We start from the raw sequence: 22,622 nt of genomic DNA, 5'->3' as shown, positions 1-22,622 counted from the left end.
CACTGTTGCTTTCATCAGCAATTATAGTTAGATCATTCAAAACATCTGTTGCCTTGTCAAGTTTATCATGTGTACATGTAGTGTCTGCTGAAACACCATCTCCTGGTACCGTGCCATGCCCCCTGGACTAACACTAGTATCAACCATGTTGTCTGCCTCAGAAGAAGTTTTAACAGCAGAGGAGACACCAGTGTCATCAACAAGGCACTCTACAGCAACCTGACCATCAAGAGTGGTATCCCCCAAAACACAGGGATAAGAAATATTTGCACTGCTAGATTCATTGTTAATAAGGTCATCATCAATAAAAAAATATTGAGACGCTTTTCTTGACAAGGCTGGATCCTCAGTACTCTTGTACAATTGAATTTCACTTTTAAGAACTGCAATACGCCTTAAATTCCATACCTTCCCATCATGCAATTGCAGAGCATTGCGAAAACTTTTAACAACTTTCATTGGTTCCGAAAATTGGCTTTCTCCTTTCTTTACTTTCCAAGGTTTCTTGACTTTAACCCATGTACCTACTCTGATATCGCAAGTTTATACATTATGTCTGAGATCCAATACCTCTTTGCTTTTTAAGTGCTTGTTCTCAATTCTAGACCTCATGACTTCCATAGACACACAAGGTTTGTAAGCATCAAACATCCATTCTGGATTACATTTGGTTCGAACAGTTCTTCCTCTCATAATCTCAAAAGGTGACACCCCTAAAACTTCATGGGGAGAGGTACGATACATCCAAATGGTTTTGAACAATTGTAATTCCCAGTCATCATTGTTACTAACTGCAGATTGTATAGCATTTTTAAATACCCTGTTAAAACGCTCAATCATTCCGTTTCCACTTGGATTGTACAAAGATGTAGTGCAATGTCTTATACCTACTTTATCAAAGCAGCTTTTAGCTATTTTTGAAGTAAATTGAACACCATTGTCACTAATCAAAATAGCAGGAAGACCTTCGCCAACAAAGACACAGTCCAGCAAATTTATAACTTCTTCGGAGTTAACCCTGTCAACAATTTTCAAAACCGGCCTTCTTGAAAATAGATCAATTACGGCCAGCACATACTTGTTTTGAGAACCAATAGGTCCCATTATATCCACAGCAACAGTATGCCAAGGTGCTTTTGGAATTATGGGATCAGCCATAGGCGGTCTAAGAGTGACCAGTGTTTTATCAGAATTTGCACACCATACGCAATTCCTGATGATCCTCTCAATGGCCAAATCCATGCCTGGCCACCAATACCATTGCTTAATCCTTTGTTTAGTTTTGACAATACGACCATGTCCTTCATGACACATTTTAATGATGTCTTCTCTGATTAGTGAAGGAGGAATGACCCTGTCTCCTCTCTTAATGTTCTCATGTGATATTAAAAGTTCATCACGAACCTCCCAGAACTGTTTAAATTCCTCTGACAATATATTCTTGGAAGGCCATCCATTCGTAATAAACTCAGATAATTTTCCTAATACATTGTCCTTTTCATAAAGCCTTCTCCATTCACATTTATCAATGTTAGGTAAACCCTGATCATGGACTAATGCAACTTGAATATTTTCCCATTCATGGTCTGAACTGTCCAACATGTTTGTGGGCATTAGTGACAAGAAATCTGCCACTACGTTTTCCTTACCAGGGACATAAATGATTTTATAAATATAATCTTGTAATCTTAAAGACATCCTAGCGATTCTAGGAGAAGCATTGAATAATCTTTCAGTGGTCAAGAGTTTTACCAAGGGTTTATGGTCTGTGCGAAGGATGCATGGTTTAACCAACACAAATGCTCTAAAATGTTCCAGAGACCAAATGCAAGCTAAAGTCTCTTTTTCAATTACTGAGAACTTTTCATCAGTAGGTGAAAGAGCACGGGAAGCATAAGCAATATTGAATTCCTTTCCTTCTGAATTAACTTGGGAAAGAACACCACCCAAGCCTTTATTGCTTGCTTATCTGACTTCTTATCAATAATATTTAGTAGAAATAACTCTCTGCCCTCATAACCACCATTGGACTCAGCGCTTGTAATTATGTGGGAAGAGAGTCTTTTGACTAATTGTTCATCATCATCAGAATTATTTTCATTATCATCAACACATTTCACTTTTTGAAATTTTTTCCTGTGGCAGACTTTGGCAAAATGTCCCATAAGTTTGCAATTAGAACATCTATGTTTCAATGCAGGACAGAATTTACTAGAAGCCAAATGTGAGCTACTATCACAGCGGTAACACTTAAACTTTTCATTCTTATTTGAGAACTCATACTTTGATGATTTCAAATTGAATTTCTTGTTTTTATTAGAAGACTTCTCTCTGATTCTACTGACAGTAGCTTCAGTTTTATCATCAACTTTGGACTCTTTTTTTAAGGCTTTGGCACTTCTGCTGGATAGTACAGCCTTTCTTACTAGAGCTAAAATGTCCTTTGATTCTGCATCCCCATTAATCCATAAACGTTCTTGAATTGTAGGATCCTTGGTGTGCGTGACCACTTGATCCCTTATGAATTGGTCTTGTAAGTGATCAAATTTGCAGTCATCCGCAATAACTCTAAGGGCAGAAACGTAGTCATCGATGGACTCATTAGATTCTTGCTTTCTATGAAAAAATTTGTATCTAGTAATACCAATACAGACTTTGGGAGCAACATAATTGTCAAAATCTTTGAGAATGGTTAGAAACTAATTGGTATCACCACTTACTGCTCCCTTCTGCGTACTGACATATGCTTTTATTCCACCTGGACCCACAGAATGTAAAAAAATAGGTTTCTTCCTGTCAGCTGACATTTTGTTATCTTCATCAATAGTTTTAATGAAATTCAAAAAATATTTTTTCCAATCTAACCATTTCATACAAGGTTCAATTCCTGCAGGCCAAAAAGGTTGAGGAGGTTGAATGGTGTAAGTTTGGGAAGCCATGTAGAAATTACTATATTGTTATGAATATTATTTAAATAAGAAAGAAAATAAGTACAATACCTAGTACCAGTCGATTTGTAGAATAGATTTGTCCAGCGTGTGAAAGAAAAAAAACTGTAGTTGGTTAAAGTATGGTAGTTTCCTTGTGTAACCCCGATGACGAGGGAACGTTAAAACGTACTGCTGTGCAATTTTTGAAACACGCAAATGAAATATGAAGTTGCCCCACACTCGTAACGTGCCAAAATGATCGCAGTGACTCGCACAGCATGTGCGAGAATTTGCGTAAAGCAGATCAGCTTTTTGAAGTTAACCAAACTCCCTTTAGGACCTCAGGGAAGTACGTGCAGGCAGCTCTGGAGTCTCCGCCCACACAGCGCGGAGAATGCGTCAGAAATGATGAAGCCGAGGAAAGCTACACCTCACGAAACGAGGATCGGCAATGGAGCAGGGCGAAGAAAGCAGGTTCCGTTGCACTTCACGAAGATTTGGATCGGCAATAAACAAATAAAGTAAGCCGGGTACTTCGAAGTAGAGACTTCCCGCAGAAATACGATAATGTAGAAATTGTGGGTTCTTTGAAGTCGATGTCTTTCAAACTCCTCGCCAAATTTGTTAAGAATTGGGGTCCACTAAGTAGTTTAATCCAATAAGTTTATTGGAACAAAAGACACCGACAGAGCACACCACCATCAGTCCTTCTCCCTGGCCAACCGTATACAAGAATCCCGGTTACCAGGACGAACAACTGACAGATGGAATGTAGTTTTCCAAAAGTAAAACAAGTGAACATTTCTCGTGCTATGCGCGAGGTACATGATTATACATAACCATTTAAAGAAACACCACATTTGCCTAATGTAAAATGCGGTAATTAAATATTTACCGGAAGAAAGACAAGGAAACTATGCGCAATATGTAATAAATAAAATAAAATAAAACCAATCACTGTGGGATAAAAGAAGATTACAATAATACCTCGGAACTCTTTAGTTGGGCGTGGAAAAACCGAAGGGAACGATTTGCCTTCGAAGAGTTGCTGTGTGCTATTAGGGAAAACAAAGCAAACGGAAGACTCATTCACTGCCCTACATTATGTCAAACCCTTCCACCAAGGGCTCGCATTGCAGAGCACTTCCCACCTAGGTGGAACATCAGGGATAGTGTCTGCCCGATGAGCATGTACAGACCTCCAGTCTAATCAAGTCCAGGTACTGCATATCACAAGGTCACTGCTGGACGAGGAGCCTGTGTGCAATATTATATCCATGTATACATTCATTCGTGTAGGGACACACTGTCTGGTATCCTACATGAAGCCAGAGGTTGATATATCGATTACTAGTGGGCTGGCTCACAATGTTACTTAGCAATGCAGCGGCTAAAGGCTGGATGTATCCCAAAGAAAGCACTAAATGAAAGCTCCTATGATTATACACGAAATGTGCGTTTAAAGTCACATTTTTCAAATCAGTATAAACAAAAATAAACTAAGAGAACATGCAAACAAGTGAGCATATATTATGCATGTTATCTGTATATTTATTTGCAACCATATGCTATTTGTTCAGAGTTTTGGAAATGAATACTAAATGTCGTATTCTGTGGGGAGAAAAGTCTGCCGAATGCGGCTAAATAGGTTATATTTAATCCTGCAGCGTACAGCTGGAATTAAGAAGGGGCTGAACTGCGCTTACCCGTATTTCTAGATCTGTTCCTGTTAGTTCTGGATTCCGCCAAGCCCTGAATGCTGTGCCAAAACGAGCCACAACACAACATCCGGACGTTGAAAGTAAACTCCGGAGAGTGTCACGTGATAACTCCGTTCATGGAGTTAGAAAACATACTGCGCTATACGCATACCAAAGGCAGGAAATTGCCGAATGTAAAATGCGGTAATTAAATATATACCGGAAGAAAGACAAGGAAACTATGCGCAATATGTAATAAATAAAATAAAATAAAACCAGTCCAATGAACACACCATTTTAATAATAAAAAAACAAGGAAAAAACGCAATCAAAAAAAAGCGCTTGCCAGTCAGCCACTGTTTATTTTTGCATCTCGCTGTCACTTTAAGCGCGATGCAAAAATAAACATGCGGCCTGCTTTCCTTCTGCCATGAAAGGTTTCTTGTCTTTATGGGGCCATATGTTTGAAACACATGGCCCCATAAAGATAAGAAAAGCTTTTACCACAGACGTAAAGGAACTGAGCCAGTCCAACTGGGGCGGCTCTAAAAGAGAAAAGTGTACGTCACTAGACGCTCTGTTCCAATTGCTGGCCACCGTTTTGCATATACGGTGACGCCAGCCAATGGAAAAGAGGGGCGGGGCTTAAAGCCCACTAGAGAAATCCACTCTAACTCATTAAATCTCGCCAGCGAGACTGCGCATGTCTGCGCAGCCTACGCCAGGCGAGACCTAAAAAGTGCTGGGGCGCTTGTAAGGAGGCAGCTTGCACCAGCCAATGTCTCCTGTTACTGCTGCCTAATACAGAACCAACTACTAACCATGAAAGTGGGAAGTGGATGTGGCATAATGGCCAGAGCTGCCGACTTCGGAGCTGGGGAACCAGGTTTGAGTCTCGGCTCAACATCCTGTGATTCTGGGCAAGTAATCTCCCCCGCCTACCATAAATGAAAGTGTCTTTAACTGGTGCTCATGAAAAGTTCCTGTTTTGATGATTAGGAACAGTGCTGAGCACTGGAAAATACAGGCTCAAATTGAGCCCTGGGATTCTTGCACCTGGGCATGCAACACAGATCAGTTTGCTTGTAATTTACTTCTGAGCTGATAAGATGAAAATGAATAAAGATAGGTTCAATAAAATAAAATCAATGTTGCAGTTCAAACAATACAAAAAATATATTTATTTTCCATTTCTACAGGTACTTTTTTATCAGAGACATTATCATAAACTATAATGGTAAATCTTGCACAAGTAGTCCCAAAAGCGCCTGGGATGATTTTTGCTGCAGTTTACGCAACGGGAAGTCAATTCACAATTTGATCTTTGCCTCTCTCCCCAAGATGAAACAATCCTCTGTAATGAAATCACCATCATAGCCGGAAGCAGCAGGATATCTCACCAGCGCATTATTGTTTTTCCTCTAAATGTTTAATCCTTTATCAATGCGAAGAAAAAGCGGAGAAGTAAACTGATTTTTTTCTTAAGTTTCAAACACATTGCTATGCAAAACGAGCTGAAATGCGGAAGCACCGGGGTCCGTATTATACATGCAGCGCATTTTCCTTCATTGCACTGCGCTCACCTTTAAAAAAGGTGCGTCCAGTGCACTGAAGGAAAATGCACCATATTATGATGAATGTGGTGCCCTCAGGGCAGCTGCAAACTTGCGCTGCCAGGGCAAAGCATTCCTGTGAAAAACAGAGCGGCCGCTTTGAAGCCCCTCCGTGTTTTCACTATGAAGGCGGCAGCCGGCACTATTATAGGGGATTGGAGATCTCCTTGCAGGCGGGTGCTGTCCGTGACTAGACCACCTGCAAGGGGATGTCTGGGGGTCCATTGGACCCCCTATCCTCCCCTCGAGAGGACTGCTCTCAGAGGGCGCACTGACAGTGTGCCTCCTGAGAGCAGCTTTGCCTCTGCGATGCATCTGTAATACAGAGGCAAAGGCATTCCCTCATTTGCATGGGGCACGCCCCCATGCAAATGAGGAAAGGTCCCCTAAAGATAGGGCTGGTACTTTATGTGCGCCAGGGCTATCGGGATTACAGAATGGGGCCGCACAAAAGTCTGCAGCCCCTTCTGTAATACTAAAGAGTCCCGGGGGTGTGCAAAGAGGGCGCAAACACCCGTTGCGCCCCAGGGCACTTGGTGTAATACGACCCCAGAAAGCCAACTCATAGCTCTTGTTGATGCATAAAGATACTTTGCAGTAGATGGGGATTTCTATGAAAATATCATGCCATTCGGTGTCGATGTTCTAATATCAAATCCGATGGGACAACATTTTTGTAAACAACAATCAGATCATGCTCTTTGACACCTGAGATTGTATTATTCATATTACCTGGGTCATGCTTTTGTGATGCATAGGCAAATTTGCCAGACGTCCATGTCCCAAACTGTTTCAGAAGAGATCAAACCTTCTATCCTTCTGAATAATAGGTGTGTGTGAAAATTTGTGTAATTTGCTTTTGTGTAGTTGTGCAAACTTTTGGCAAATATACATGAAATTACATGTAAATAAGAATGCAAATCTGTCATTTAGTTCCATATTTTTTAGTTTAAAATACGTCATCACAGCAAAATTTGACATGAACACACGTTTTGTGCTAAAAAATTGCAATAAAATCAAAACAACAGTGGAAAACAGGTACCGCTGTCCTGCTGTTCCTGTACATTCAAATGTTTACTGCGAGTGGCACGTAAATACATAAAGTGGCATACTGGCAGACTTTTGGGAATTTTGTGCAACAAGCATATTGTGAAATTCCAAAAATTATGCATAATTTTAATTTCACCCAGGCCTACAGAACACAACTCAACATTCACCTGTACCGCTACACCTAAACAGAGCCCAGAAACCCCAGCTCACAAAGTGCTTGGAGCACCAACGGAAAATAAATGGGCATCATTTTGCCTAAAAAAAAAACCCAGCTGAGATCTGCAGTCCAAGATGTGGTGCCAATTGTTTCATGGGCCCACTCTCAGTCACTTGCCAGGGCGATTGAATACTGCAGGTGGAAGGGACTGTGGACATGCGCCTGCTTCACTTTACTTATATTTTATCTTAGCACTTTCTCTATGCCAGGTGTATCTGTACACATTCGTTTCAATGTGATGTGCATCCCCACCCCCCCCCCGCGCCTCACCTCTGTCCTCACCCTACCCTTTCATTTACTATTTCTCTGAGACCATAGTCAAGAAAAATCTACCTTCTTCGTAACAACCAATGTTGCATCTTCTGCAACCTGTATGCAGTGAGTCCAATAAGATTTCGCTCTACACTGATCTGAATATATAGGGGCATATTTATAATAACTGACGCATCCCTGCATATCAGCAGGGATGCGCCAGTTATTTTGCGCCCCAGCTCCGCCACCATGGATTCGCCGCATTTATAATGCGGCGCACCATGGGGCAAAAACGGCACAGATGCGTCACGCATCTGTGTCGTAAAAGTGGCGCATTGCTGGAGTTGCGTCGCAAGCGCGACGCAGCTCCAGCATTGCTCTGGGGGGCCCTATCTTCACAATGCTGCGTCAATCCTTACGCCTGCTTCAAGCAGGTGCAGGGTTTTGACGCAGCATGGGCTCAAAAGTGACTGAGTGAAATCTTGTAGATTTCACTCAGCCACTTTTAGGAGGCGTTCCTGCGCCGGAACGCCCCCACCTGCCCTGGAACGCCTACATGTGGCGCAGGGCTTTACAACGTGACGCATCTCCCAGATGCGTCACCATGGCGCAGGATTTGCGCCGCTGCTGCGTCACAAAAGTGACGCAACGGCGGCGTAAATGAGACGCAAGTCAAACATAAATCTGCCCCATAGTGCATTAAGACATTAAATGGAAACTGCAAACAAAGGGGGAAAGAATATCAAACTACAAGTGGCCGCGCAGAGCAGCACACACTGTACTAGCCCAAGAGGACCCATGACGCATACAGGAGCAGAAAGAGATGAAATTGCATGAATATGCGCATTAACCTCTTATTTATTCTTTGATTTAATAGTTATATAGGCAACACTCTCTGCTCCTGGGAGCTTTACCTCAACCACGGAATCGGAAAATAAGATGCAAAGCAGGTTTCACCGTGCCATGTGCACTTCCATGGTACAAACCTTCAAATGACATTTTTAAAGGAAATCCCCCTTTTATGTGAACCTTAGAAAGCCATTGGGCAGCGGCAGACAAAACATGGAGAGCGCAGCCATAGGCATCGATCAAAAACTGCTTAGAGGCATGCAGTGTTTGAAATGCCATTTCAAGGATCTTGCATGGAATCAGGAACAGTGGCAATTCAGGAGGCACTCAAGCAGAGAGAGAGGTGGATAATAGTGGATATTTCGCACGCGCCCTGTTAAGTGCGTGGGGTTTGACTTCATTTTTAAAAGGTCAATGGGTGGATCTCGGGGAAGATGAGGCTGCCACCGAGGTCATAAAACCATAGAGGGAAGAGATGATAAAGACGTCATGGATTATTATCGCGTTAAGTCCTACTGTAGTTTGCAGAGTACTGTAGTCATCGTTTTCAGCGGTCGATGTATTAGGAGGCTTACGGTAATAGCTTTACCATTTTCTTATGGGAGAAGGTCACCGCGCGACCATGCCATTCCTGCGCTGTGAGTGCCCCAGCCTAGCCGGAAACCTCATGAAGAGATTGCGGCGCTGAATTTTAGATGCGGCTTTGCTTGGACAGATGGCACTCTCAATCTTCGCCCTGGAAGGAAGGAGCAGGCCCCGCCAGGCCCGCCAATTTAAAATTCCAAGGCGACATGTTGATAGCAAATGAAGTGATAACATTTTATTGGAACAAGCAGCAGGCTGGAATGATATTCAGAGGCCCAGATGAGAGCAGAATACAGAGCCAAAGATCTGAGGTCAGGGGGAAGCAGGGAGAAGCAGAAATTGCTGCATATAAGCCATTAATCCACTTTGCAGGCTGAGTGCAAATGCAGCCGCTTCTCTGGTTATTACCCCCGAAAAGCGTCCAAACCAGCACTCGGCCAGAGGGAAAAATTATGGACACCATGGTTCCATTCCGAGAGGCCTGCATTATTTCTTCTACTCTTGATTTACAGAGGCAAGATGAACGGAGAGAGGAAGAGAGAGCAGCAAGTTTCTAACCACTGCAGGACTCTATTTTTAGCAACTCCCTTTAGCAGATTTACAGTGCCCAGACTTCAATATCCGAAGCCTTCCTCCAAAACTTTGGAACTTATTTATGGACTACCCAAACTTTCTGCAGATTATATTTTTCACCTGGCATCCCCTGATGCTAGCGGCCTCATTACAAGTTAGATGGAATAGGGTGAGGAATTTATCACAGTTAGTCAATACCATTGCCCAGGGGTGAGGTATGTACAGCTTGTGGTAAATAATGCCACCTATTCACACTTCGTAATGAGGAGTAGCATGTACAACCGAATGCCTTATGTTTTGCCTTTCTGACAGGCAATACGTTTTGGCAAGTTTGTTCTGTGAGGATGTGATCATTATATTACACAACTTGTAATTGGCATAACGGGGAGCTGCACAGACCACATACTCGCTGTTTCAGTGTATAAAAAAGGCCGCTTTATTGACAACAGGTGCACAGCACAGATTTACCCTAGGCCTTAGCCTTACAAAACGAAATCTCACTATACAACCATTATCCTAAGTCCTTGCCCCCCTTCCTTAAGCGTCACCTCCCCCTTCCATTTTCACTTGCCACTTTGTGATGCCTATCTTGTTATTAAACAGTTGACGTTTATTCCCTTCACACTTTACCCTATGTCTATTAACATCTAACTATCCAAGTTTCCTAAACCTTAGCTTTTAATTTGGTACTTCCTCCAGGTTTAACTTTATTGCCACCCGCATTGACATGATTCCCTATGTTCATCACAATCATCTGAATCTAGAAACCTGGCAACTGAAAGTGCACCAACTTTCTGAACCCCCCTTAGGAATTCCTGCTCCCCCGTCTTTTCTTGGGTGTGTCCTCCAGCGCCTTTTTTACCTGCATTAGGTATAGCTCCATATCGTAGTTGAACAAGTGAACCCCGTCCCCCTAAAAAATTCTGGAGTGTCATATATTAATTCCGGATATTCCACTCGGCTAAAGCCTTCCTCCCTACAGAAAACAGGCATGTCCTGGTTCACCTTGCACCTGGCCTTATCAATTGCCACCAGCCTGCCCGCCCCTCCCCAGTGCCTCCTAGGAATACATTTTGCCCATATGACGAAGTTGCCTGCCCACTGCTGCATAATTTCTAAGAGCTCTCCCTTCATTTCCTTCAATAATGCAAGCCCCTTCTTTATCACAATAGTGTTCTCCCCCAAATCCCGCCCCTTCCGGTGCCCTCGTAATTGTCCTGAGATTGTTGTCCCACCTCACTGAGCACAGGCTCAACAATGGGAAAGGCTGCAATACTACTCTCTTTCCCTTTGGCTCTCTGATCGGTATTGGATTGCAGAATGAACAACTCCAAGCTATTGACCCTGCCCCCAACATCCTCCCATACTAACCATGGTACTCACCCCCCAAACATTTGGACACTCTGAAGGTCCCAAAAACATCCAAGACATTTGTGTCGGGAACAGACCTTTCTTCTCCCTGCCATTGCATACGTCCAGCAGGACCACAGCACTTTTCCCAAGAGCTGTTGTGACAACGGCCTCCAAACTTTGGGTTGGCATCCCAGTTCTCTCACCCAACCCTCCAGCATCCTCTTCCCCAGATCCCTGTCTGATGGTGCATAGTCCCACAGGAGTTTGCCCATTAATGCACATTCCTGCCAATTTCCCTGTATCCTTGGTTCTGGATAACCATTTTTCGTTCAATGCCAGAATGCACTGAACTATACTCTCTTTCCTGTGCCTTACCTCTGACCTCCACCTAGCCTGACTGTCCAAGAACCCCTGCATGTATTCCTTACTGGTGTATTCTACCAGAAACCCTACCACCAACTGAAGCGTCCTTTTTCACCTTTACACCACATTGTTGCCGGCATAGGCGTCTTGTCCTTACCTACATCCTTGGCCAGCCCATGGAACATTTCTCACTGGGGACAAGACAGAGCATCCACAATGTCATTGTCCACCTCCAGCACATGCCTAGCCCTAAAAACCACATCATGTATCAAGCATCCAAAACAAAAACCCTCAACAGTTTGAACACCTGTTCGTCTCGTGTGGATTATACCACTGCCATATTGTCAATTTGGAAAAGTACCTTTTTGTGAGCATTCTCTCTACCCCAGACTGTCACTGTCACTACCAGGGGAAAAAAATCCAGGTAGGCTATACTCCTGCCCCCCACTTCCAGTCCAGAGGCCACTCCCCTAAGCACCACCTGCCCCCCCAGTAAAAACTGAAACCTAGCCCTCTGAGCATATCTGTATGTTCCACTCCCAGTCCTGTGGGATGCCATTGAACTCCTCCAAACTCCAGCTCCACATACATAGATCCTCCTTTGTGCCTCCTGATAATCTGATGTGGTGATGAGGCAGAGATAGCCCTGCTAATGACAAACCAGGCCGCCTACAAAAAGTCCTCCCAGCCCCCACTCCCCTGCATGCAAAGTAAGTTGAGATGGCCTAGTAGAACTTGTACCTCACTAACTGTCACCTTTTGCTTTTATAGCATCACGTCTAGCAAAGGCTGCATGTGTACTTCTTTGTCCATTGTGGGCGCGCCTTCATGGCTACCAAATTTAGCTCAATGCCCAAAAATGACAGCACTGTGCTGGGCCCAACTGTCTTATCTGGTGCCAATGGTACCTCAATGTCACCCATGCGCTCTTGAAAACTTGCCAACTGATGTTGACAGTCCACAGAACTAGGCTGACCTACAAAAAAGAAATTGTCTAGGTAGTGTGTCACCATGGCTTTCCCTGTCTGCCACATGAAGGCCCATTGCAAAAATGTACTGAATCTCTTAAAAGCGCACATTAGATGTAGCACCCCATCGGGAGGGCTTTTTAAACATACCATGACCTGTCAAACTAAATCCCTAGCAACTGGAGATTTTAGGAGTGTACTGGCAGCAGCCAAAAAGCTGATTTTAAATTTGGCACTTAGCCAACAAAGCGTCAGGACCCACTTGCTCCACCAATTCCATTGCCATGTCCACAGAAGAATTAGATACTGAGGACCCTTCTTCCAATATGTAATCAGTGAACGGGCCCCCTTCCGGCCATGATGTGTTGGTGTATTAGCCTGAATTTTCCCCTCTCCTTCTTTGGAACCACACCAATGGGTGAGACTATTAGGTCCTGCATTGGTCATGTGTTGAAAGGGCCATCTATCCTATACTCCTGTACCTCTTTTTGGAGCTTTGCCCACACCACCTGTTTGTGTGACCGCGCTGACTTCAAATTATCCACCCAAAGATGTACCCTTGGACCTTCATACCCCAGCCTGAATCCCTCCCAAAAACCTGCACTCAACAAATCTGCGTCTTCTCTTTTGTGGATGAGGGCTGTTAGAAATGGGATTTCTGGTTGGCTAGGGCATGCGCCTAAGCCAGGCAGAAACCACAACTATAGTCAGGGCAAGGGAGTTACATGCTGAAGATAACCCCTACTCACCCCCTTGGTAGCTTGGTACGAGCAGTCAGGCTTATACAGGAGGCAATGTGTAAAGTGTTTGCGCAACAGGCACACACAGCAGCAACACACTAGGCACACCACAAAAGAAGCTCCACACAAGGTTATATAAAAAATAGCCTTTGTATTACTCATAAACACATTAGACTCATAATCACAAATGTACACTGTGCCACCTTGCACTAGGCAATACTTCACACAAGATTATATACAGGACAGGGTCAATCGGGCCACAGTCAGAACCATAAGAACAGGTAAGTAATGAAACAACCACTGACTACTGGTAAAATACTGTACTTAGCGGAAGCATATTATGCATAAACACAGTAGACATAAATCACAGTTAGAAGTGAACCATAGTAACACTCCCTAGGTGCATACATCACCTCAGGCATAAACCACATTATGCACCACAAAAATGACCTCAGGAGCTGGGGGACAAAGCAGGTAAACTGCTGGCCTGGCTTGAAAAGGGGGAGCGCGCGGCGCGGTGGGTGGCACGGATTAGGCTGGACTCCGGGGAGTATACGTCGGAGCCACGGCAAATAGCGGGGGCCTTGGCGGCCCACTACAAAACGATATATACCCCTGAGGCCTCCTCTACTGTTGCAGAGAACGAGGCCTTCCTTCGGGACATCGCAATGCCACGGCTGACCCCATCTGGGGCTGAGGCCCTGGAGGCGGACCTGACGGCTGAGGAGCTCACACTGGCGATTCTGGCCCTTCGCGCCGGGAAGGCGATGGGGCCAAACGGAATTCCGGTTGAATTCTATAAGCAGAGCGCCTCCCTCGTGGTCCCGCACTTACTTGCCATGTATAGGGACAGTCTCTCGACCGGGATCCTGCCCCGAGATCAGAGAGTGGCTAAGATAGTGGCAATCCCGAAACCTAACAAACTCGCACACGAGTGCGCATCTTATCGCCCGATTTCTTTGTTGAACGCAGAGGCGAAGATTCTAGCTAAGGTGCTGGCGACAAGACTACAGCCGTACCTCTCGACCCTGATACACCCGGACCAGTCAGGATTTATGCCTCACCGAAATACAGCTTTGAATATACGACATCTCCACGGGATTCTCGTGTGCCGTTCCTCGATAGAGGAGGATGCGGCCATCCTATCATTGGACGCACAGATGGCGTTCGACCGGGTGGAATGGCCATTCCTCTTCGCCGTTCTTCGCCACATGAGACTTGGTCCCAAGATTTGCACCTGGATCTGGCTTCTGTACACCCAGCCACTGGCACAAGTGGTAGTAAACGGGCACGTCTCAGACGCCTTTCCGCTGGGCCGAGGGACGCGACAGGGCTGCCCTCTTTCCCCGCTCCTTTTTGCTCTGGCTCTGGAGCCGCTGGCGGCGTGGGTGCGACAGGACCCTAAAATGGATGATGGGATGGGAAGATTGTATTTCCCTATATGCGGACGACGTTCTGCTATACCTGGCCTCGCCGGCGCGCTCAATCGCTTGCCTCCTAGACATCTGTGCGTCGTATGGGAGGAGGTCCGGATATGAGATCAACTGGGAGAAATCCATTGTCTATATGCTCCGAGGCTCCCCGCCTCGGCTCCCGAGGGGATGCGATATTCGGGTGGTCGAGGACAGATTCAAATACCTCGGCATCTATGTAACTGCGGACAACGACAAGTTTGTGGCTGAAAATCTAACGAAGCCCCTACAAAGGCTTGGCAAGGACGTCAAGCACTGGCGCTCCCTGCCCCTGACGCTGCTGGGGAGGGCCTCTCTTTTTAAAATGTTGGCCCTCCCTAGATTCCTATACGTAATTCAAAATACTCCTTTCCCGGTTGCGCCTACGTATTTAGCGGCCTTCAACGCGGAGGTCACCGGCCTCTTGTGGGAGGATGGGGCGCCGCGGATAGCACTCCATAAGCTCACCAGTGGGTGGTATGATGGAGGTATAGCCCTCCCAGACATGAGAACGTATTACTGGGCGTCGCAACTTATGGTTATAAATCAGTGGCTTCATATGCCTGGAGACGACCCGGCATATCGTATGGATAGACAACTGCTGGGGGCCGAGGGGTCATGGGCGCGCTTTATAACCCCAAGAGAGGTCGTGTTCCGGCAGGGCCCACAGCACATACCCTCCAGATATGGTTTGCGGCACAGCGGACTATGGGATGGGCGGGAAGGATTACCCAGGCTACGCCTCTATGGGAAACAAGACAGCTAGGGGTACTACGCACCACCAAAGGATTCCACCAGTGGGATCTAATTGGCATCTCCAGGGTCGGTGACCTCTGGAAGAAGGGAGAGGTGGTCACTTTCACCCAACTGCAAGCAGATTACGATTTGGCTGACACTGAACGTTTCCGGTACTTGCAAATCCGTCACGCACTTCGGGCGGTGATCCAACCCGGGACCCGGCTCCCGGAGTCATCGCCACTAGAAGACCGGCTCCTCACGGACCACCTAACGCAAAGAGCGACGTCCCTAACCTATCGGAAAATGATAAACAATCGACCTGACCCTTTTGTGACCCTTAAGAGTAAATGGGAGGCAGAACTGGGAGACTTGGATGAAGCGGAGTGGCAGTCGGCGCTCTCCTCCCCTAAGGAGGTGGGCATATCGTCCAAACTAAGGCTGGTCCAACTTAAAATTCTGCACCGCACATATTACACCCGTACACTCTTATTTAAACTGCGTCGGGCGGACTCCCCACAATGTCTCAGGCAGTGTAGGCTGGAGGGAACTCTTTTTCACACCCTCTGGGAATGCCCAGTTATAGCGCTATACTGGAAGGGGGTACTGCACACACTCTCCCAGGTGACCAAGGTCCCGACACTCCCGGAGCCGCGGAGGTGTCTCCTCAATATCTGGGAACAGACAGACCTCAAGAGAGTGACACAGCTCTGGGTGACACTGGGGCTCATGCTGGCGAAACGCAATATAGCCCAGCGATGGGGATCGGGGCAGTCGCCTACCCTCGCTCAATGTATCCAGGACATGGACTCTGTAATGGTGGTTGAAAAAACTGTATATGTGCATAGAGGTTGCCCCAGAAAGTGGACCCAGGTGTGGGGTGGGTGGAATATTTATAGAGGAAATATATGTGAACCCCCACATGATGCCTCAGACTCTGAACTCAGTGACCAAGAATAGCCAACCTATCGTTTGCCCATAGTATGGGATGGATACGAATGTATGATGCAGATGGAGCGTCTATGTATATTAAATGTGCCCATACTGATGTATTCCACTACCGATGGACTGATTTCCTGCGGAACTTGTTACCAAGATGTGTTGCTTTTTGTTTGCAAAAACTCAATAAAAATATTAACAAAAATAAATAAATGACCTCAGGCCAACTGGCCTTCCTTGGGGTCTGTCTGGGTTGTCCGCAAATGCCCTCTGTCCAAAAGTCAGGGCTCGATAATCATAGGGCCTTCCACCAGGCCCTCACGCTGCCAATGAAGCAGAGAAATGTGCGTGATGCACAGGGGGGCGGGGGTGTATCTCACTCCTTCCTTGTTCTCAAAACAAGCATTCCCCCATCGTTGCAGCTGTCTGCACTTTTGCAGCGCAGCTGGAGAAATCAGCCTTGGCACCTCAGTGCCTCGCAAGCCCCATTCCGGATTCTAAAACCAACGTGCCCCCTTGTTGCAGCTGCCCGCACTCTTGCGGTGCAGCTGTGACAGAAAAACGCTGGCACCAACCGTGCCTTGAGGTCACCCTTCACCGGGGCTCTTCTCTGGGGAAAAATAGCACCCACGGTGCCTTGCACAGGCCCCACTCACTGGGCCCTTATTAGACTCCTTCCGGGACACAGCAGAACTCTGGCAGGGAGCCCGCGAAGCTCCGGTCTTTTCTTCCTGGGGTCCCGTGAGCCCGCGGGGCCCCACCTCCACCTGAAGGCACACGGAGGATCCCTCAGCATGGAGCAGAGTCTTTGTCGATCCCCTTCTTCTCTCCAGGCAGTGGGCGGGCTCCCACCAGCACACGGGGCCCCTCCCACCTCCAGGCTCACTCGGGCCTGACTTCTGGCGGCTACGTTCGCCCGCATTGGTCCGCAGCACACGAACGCGGCCGCGCCCACAACCAGGCAGCTTGCCTGAATTCCGGGACGCCGCTCATGGTGTGGCGGTTCTCGGGACAACAAAAATGCCGGGTGGGCTCCCGCTCCACCTTCCAGCAGCACGGGGGAATCCCCATGCAGGGGTTCCCTTGGTACAATGTGCGGCCCAACGATTTGGGGCCCACAAAGCTCCAGAGATGCTCCTCACACCACAGGTGGCCCCAGCAGCATCCAGCCGGTCCACGACAGCAGGACCGAGCTGCGTTTTCCCCAAAGCAAAGGGGATCAGTCCACTTCTGGCAGAGGGGTGAATTTAGCAAGGACCCCATTATGGGTCCAAGGGCACACCGGGCAAAGTTTGGCAAAGCTGGTCCCAGGCAGGCCAGCTATCAGGGCCCTCCAGCAGAGGGGCAGTCCCTCATGGCGGTTCCTCATGGGGCCCAGCAGGTACAACCAAGCACCCAAAACAGCACACTGACATGGGTTCACAGCCCAAATATTTATACTGGGTTTGTCTTTGTTCTTCCCTGGCACAGGGCTTGGGGAACCAGTCCCAACTGGTTCTGGGGGGCACTGAATCACTTTGTTTACAGTGCTTCCACCCTTCTGTGTCAGGTTGGGCTCTGTCCTCAGACACACCACAGGGGGGTGGAGCCAGCATTGAACCACGCAGGCACACACCCATTCAGGGTCCGGGGCTTCTCCTCCCACTACTCCAAATGTAGATCTGCCTATTCAGACTAGCGCTGACTCATCCAGCATTTAATTTACTTGCCCCGGGTATCTGAGATACCACTTTACAAGGAACTGACAGGTGAACTAAATACGCCAAACAGGTGTAGACCAATATTACCATGCTTACCACAGAGAGCACACGCACTTTACACTGGACAGCAGTGCTAACATGCCCAGAGTCCTAAAACCACCAACACAAGGTCAGAAAAAAGAGTATGAGGAAGGCAAAAAGTTCAGGGATGACCCTGCAAAAAGAGCCAACTCCAACAAGGGCCAACCAGCAGTCCAAGCACTCCACCTTAAATGGTGTATGAGCCCTTGCCCATGTTCCAGTGTGAACCGCATTCCCCCCGGTTTTCTAGTGCCTGACTAACCTGGATGCCACTAGCAGGTCCTTAGTATTTATTCCACTGCCCAGTCTGTTACCCCTGACTACTACCTCCTGCCCAGAACACTGCAACAGAGTTTGTCTCCCTCTGCACTTGGAGCACTCGTGTCGGAACTTATAATACTCCCTTGTACATACCCCTTTATTGAAGTCCTAGCATGTCCCGAACGCACCCCCCTGTGGCTTTGCTACCACCCCCACCCCTCCTCAGGTGGGGCGCTGCTGAAAGGGCCAGTATACCAGTGTGTGGCCACTAGCCGTAAATATAATCTTTCCGAATCTCTCATTGTCTGATGCCTCTGATCGTTGTAAATTTCTCCCCACTTTGCCTCTGGATCCCAAGCTAAACATGCACAAAACTCATTATATTGAACTCACACCTGGCCCCGTATGTTATTTGAGTCATTCTGATCCCATCCATAAATTTAAATATGGACACGCACTGTTCTGGTATGTTTCGAAGTATACACTTGCAAAAATCAAGAATGGCTCTGTCCAATTTTCTATGGTTTCCTGCACCTTGGGCAGCTTGGACAGCTCATATTCCTCTTCCTTTAAAACCTTCTTTGCCTACATCTCCCTGTGAGGTAGCTTCATCATCTCTACATATTCTCCTTTCCATATTTTTTCCTTGGTAGCCAGCAATGAGTGGGCACCCAAGGGTTTTGTTAACCCCCCTCCCCATGTATGGGAGCTTCTTAATCTTAAGTTCCTTACTCTCCTTGGCCCCCGTTCCTTTCTTTATGTTATTTTCATGCACTCCGACCCCATCACTTCCTGCCTATGGTGTAACTGATGCCGTCTCAGTCTTTGCCACCACAAGGTTGGCCTCGTTCTCGTGTTTGGACTTGCCCTTGCCTGTCGTTGCTGCTGCCTCTATGAGCTGTGTGTCTGCCCCCACCCCAGCATCTTTGACGTACAAACCTTTTCTCAGCCGCACCGCCCCATTTTCCCTGTCTCCCCCTCTCTCTACCCCGATGGACACCTTCCTTTTTAGCCCTCAGTGCCCCACCACTATTGCCCTTACCTGGTGTCAGGGTTGGCCTCCGCATCGGATCCAGCCGTCAAACCAGCTACAAGGGTTCCATGTCCATCGTTGCCTTATGCCGGGTCTCCGATCTGCAGGTCTTTCCTGAAACACAGTAGCAACAACATTAGCGGAACCCCAAGCATGCCCCACTTTGCTGCCAGAGTCATTCTTCTTCATCTGCGAGTTCGTTGTCTACTAGCTTCCCTTCTTCCAGACTCCTTTCATCATAATCCAACTGCTGATGAGGGTCAACGCACTCCCACATGTCTGTGTGTAACCTGACCTGTGTTTCCAATCATATTGGGTCAGAGGTGGCCAGCCCCTTTCCCTTAGCTGTCCGCCCTTCATACTTGGCACTTCCATCGCAGGGACCGCAATGACCCATCCGGTTTGCTGCAATACCGAGGCCACTCCAGACTGTCATATGGCAGTGATGTTGTCTCGCGTCGGCCTCTAGCAGGCTGCACTAGACCCTGCTAGGTCTACCTCTTGGGCCAATGACCCACATAGGACTATCCTGAGTCTGTTCTCCCACTGTTGTGATCCACCTACAAAACAAAAGTTAGGTCCGGAGTGCCATGGTTAGTATCCTGTCTACCTGTTTTCTGCCCTGCTTTGAGACCGAAAACCAGAGCCCCCTCTCCCCTGACCTTGTGGAACTCCTGCTTCCTCGTCGCCCCATCCCACCCGACGTCCTGCTGCCACCAACATTCCTCCCGTGAGTGCCTCCCCCTCTTCATAACACCAGTCCTCACTCCATTCCAACATGGCCTACTGCTCCCCCCCCTCCTTCTTCAGACCAGCTAGGTCGCAAGTCCCATGGAGCCCTACCCAGCTACATCCACGTTCAACAACCCTGAGGTAAGTTCTTCCCCACCTCTATCTTGTGTCCCTGCACTCTGACACAGCCATCTCCTTCATCACACTCCATCCCCCTGTCACTTCTCCGGCCCCTTGCCTCCCCCATGATACCTCTCCCTCCCCTGGTAAGTCTCCACACCCTCCCATGTCGGTCTGTCTGCATGATCCTGCTTGGCCCTCCTCCTAGCTCGCTGTCTTGCCGCTCCCCCATCCCCGCTGACCTATTTTCTGTGGTAACCTGAGGCCCGACCCCCGCACTTTAACCTCTCCCCCTGCCCCTCCCCATGTGCTTGTGCCACATTGGCCTGTTTTCCCCACTCCTCAACCCATGCTTCAGTTTCCTGCTTGCCACGCAAGGAGGCCATGTCTTGCGCAGCCTCCTCTCCTCTACCGCCTGCCCTGCCCATCATGTGTAGGCCCCTCCCTGTGTTGTCATAAAAGGAGCAATGGCTACCATGCAGTGCTCCTCACACCAGGCATGCCTTGCGCTGAGCTGGGAGAAGCTCTCCTTGCACACGAGCAGCCCCGGCTGCTTATCATGCTGCGCAGCTCATTAGAGCATGCCATAACAGCAGCAGCCACTCCCCAGCAGCACGCCTCACCCGGCGCGCCGATACCCACATGCTCAGTGTTACCAGATCCATGCGACCTGCACCTGAGACCAGGCACATGCCTTCTTGACTCGTTCATCAGCATACATTTCTAAACCACGTGTAACTGCAAAAAAATCACTAATCTCCTGACCACCGGCCACCGTGTCACTCTATGTAAAATGGTGGCAGGTGATATGAAAATGGCTGGTTAAATTGCCCCAAACTAGCCCAATGTTTATAGCCCGAGGTCGGCTACTCTCCAAAGCCCATTCCGATCCCTGTGCAAATAAGTGTTTGTTTGTTCCTTGTTTTGAAATGTATCCTTTATCTTGCAAAAGGGCCCTAGAAGTCTTGTTGGATATCCTCATACTCAGGAGCAACTTTTGGCAGTGGAGATCTGGGAACATGACTTGCTAAAAACCTGCTTTTGATCTCTGAGGGCGTCTCACTGCTTAAACTATCTAACTCACTCACACCCCTCCCAGGACATCCCAGTTCGAATTTAGGATCAATTTAGGTGAGGGGAGAGGGAGGAGAGCACCTTCTTGTGAACAAATGTATGACGTTACAACGCATACATTTACAATGCATGCCTTTATAACGCAGTTTTTACATCGCAACATCCTTTACAATGCATTCTTTTACATTGCATGCCATTACATCGCATTTTCAGAAACTACCTTTACAACGCATTCCATTACATCGCATTATACCTTTACAACGCATACCATTACAATGCATACCATTACATCGCATTTAAGGTAAGTGTTGGATAGTATAGGGGTAATAATTACTATTATAACTCCAGTGAGTGCAACAGTAGGGTAAGTGTTGGATAGTGTAGGGTCAAAAATTACTATTCTAACTCCAGTGAGTGCAACAGTAGGGTAAGTGTTGGATAGTGTAAGGGTACTATGCGTTGTAATGGTATGCATTGGAATTACTTGCGATGTTATGCCTGCGTTGTAGTGACATGCATTGTAATGACATGCATTGTAGTGTCATATGATATAATGGCTGCATTGTAATGACATGCGATGTAAAGGATGTTGTAATGATTGCTATTTAAAGGTAGTGCGCTGTAATGACTGCGTTGTAAAGGTTGTTTCCCCTTGTGAACAGAGTAGTGCAAGATCACCAGGAGATCTTTGCTATCCTAAGCACCTAACGAAACAATGCAAATAAATAGTAAGCAATCCTATGCTTAATGCCTCACTCAAGCTCCTTGCCACTGGTTTCATGTATCCTTTAAAAACAAAAGTATGTGCTGTACACAGTGTCCAGTGGACATTTGGATTCATGTGTAAAGTATTATGCTGCTCAGGTAGTCATCACTTACCTGTTCTCCCCTTTTTAGGTTTTGTCTGCACAACGCCTGTGCTGTCCTTGTGAAATCGATTGTTTTTATTATAAACTTGAAAGGGGCTTACATTCCACCCCCTCTCTTTTCTGGCTTTTCATTGGTTCCTGTGTGTGCCACTTATCTTTCTTCCATTTCAATTGGCTGCAGCATATTTTCCTGCATTTATCAATGCTTATTCCTCGTCTGCTTCTCTTATCACTTTCAAGTAGCTGAAAAACTGCTAACATCCACTTTGGCAGATTGTTTTTTTATAAAGTTTTGCATTTTTCTGCTTTTTTGTCTTGCTACGGATTTATAAAGCACAACCTATCACCGGGAGAGAAGTGATTTGCCCAGAATCTCAGGATGCTGCACTGCCGAGACTGGAACCGGGATCCTCAGCTTTCGAGTCACCAACTTT

The sequence above is a fragment of the Triturus cristatus genome, chromosome 4_2 (assembly GCF_964204655.1).
Source record: "Triturus cristatus chromosome 4_2, aTriCri1.1, whole genome shotgun sequence".
NCBI lineage: Eukaryota > Metazoa > Chordata > Amphibia > Caudata > Salamandridae > Triturus > Triturus cristatus.
This window is presented reverse-complemented; position numbering follows the sequence as displayed.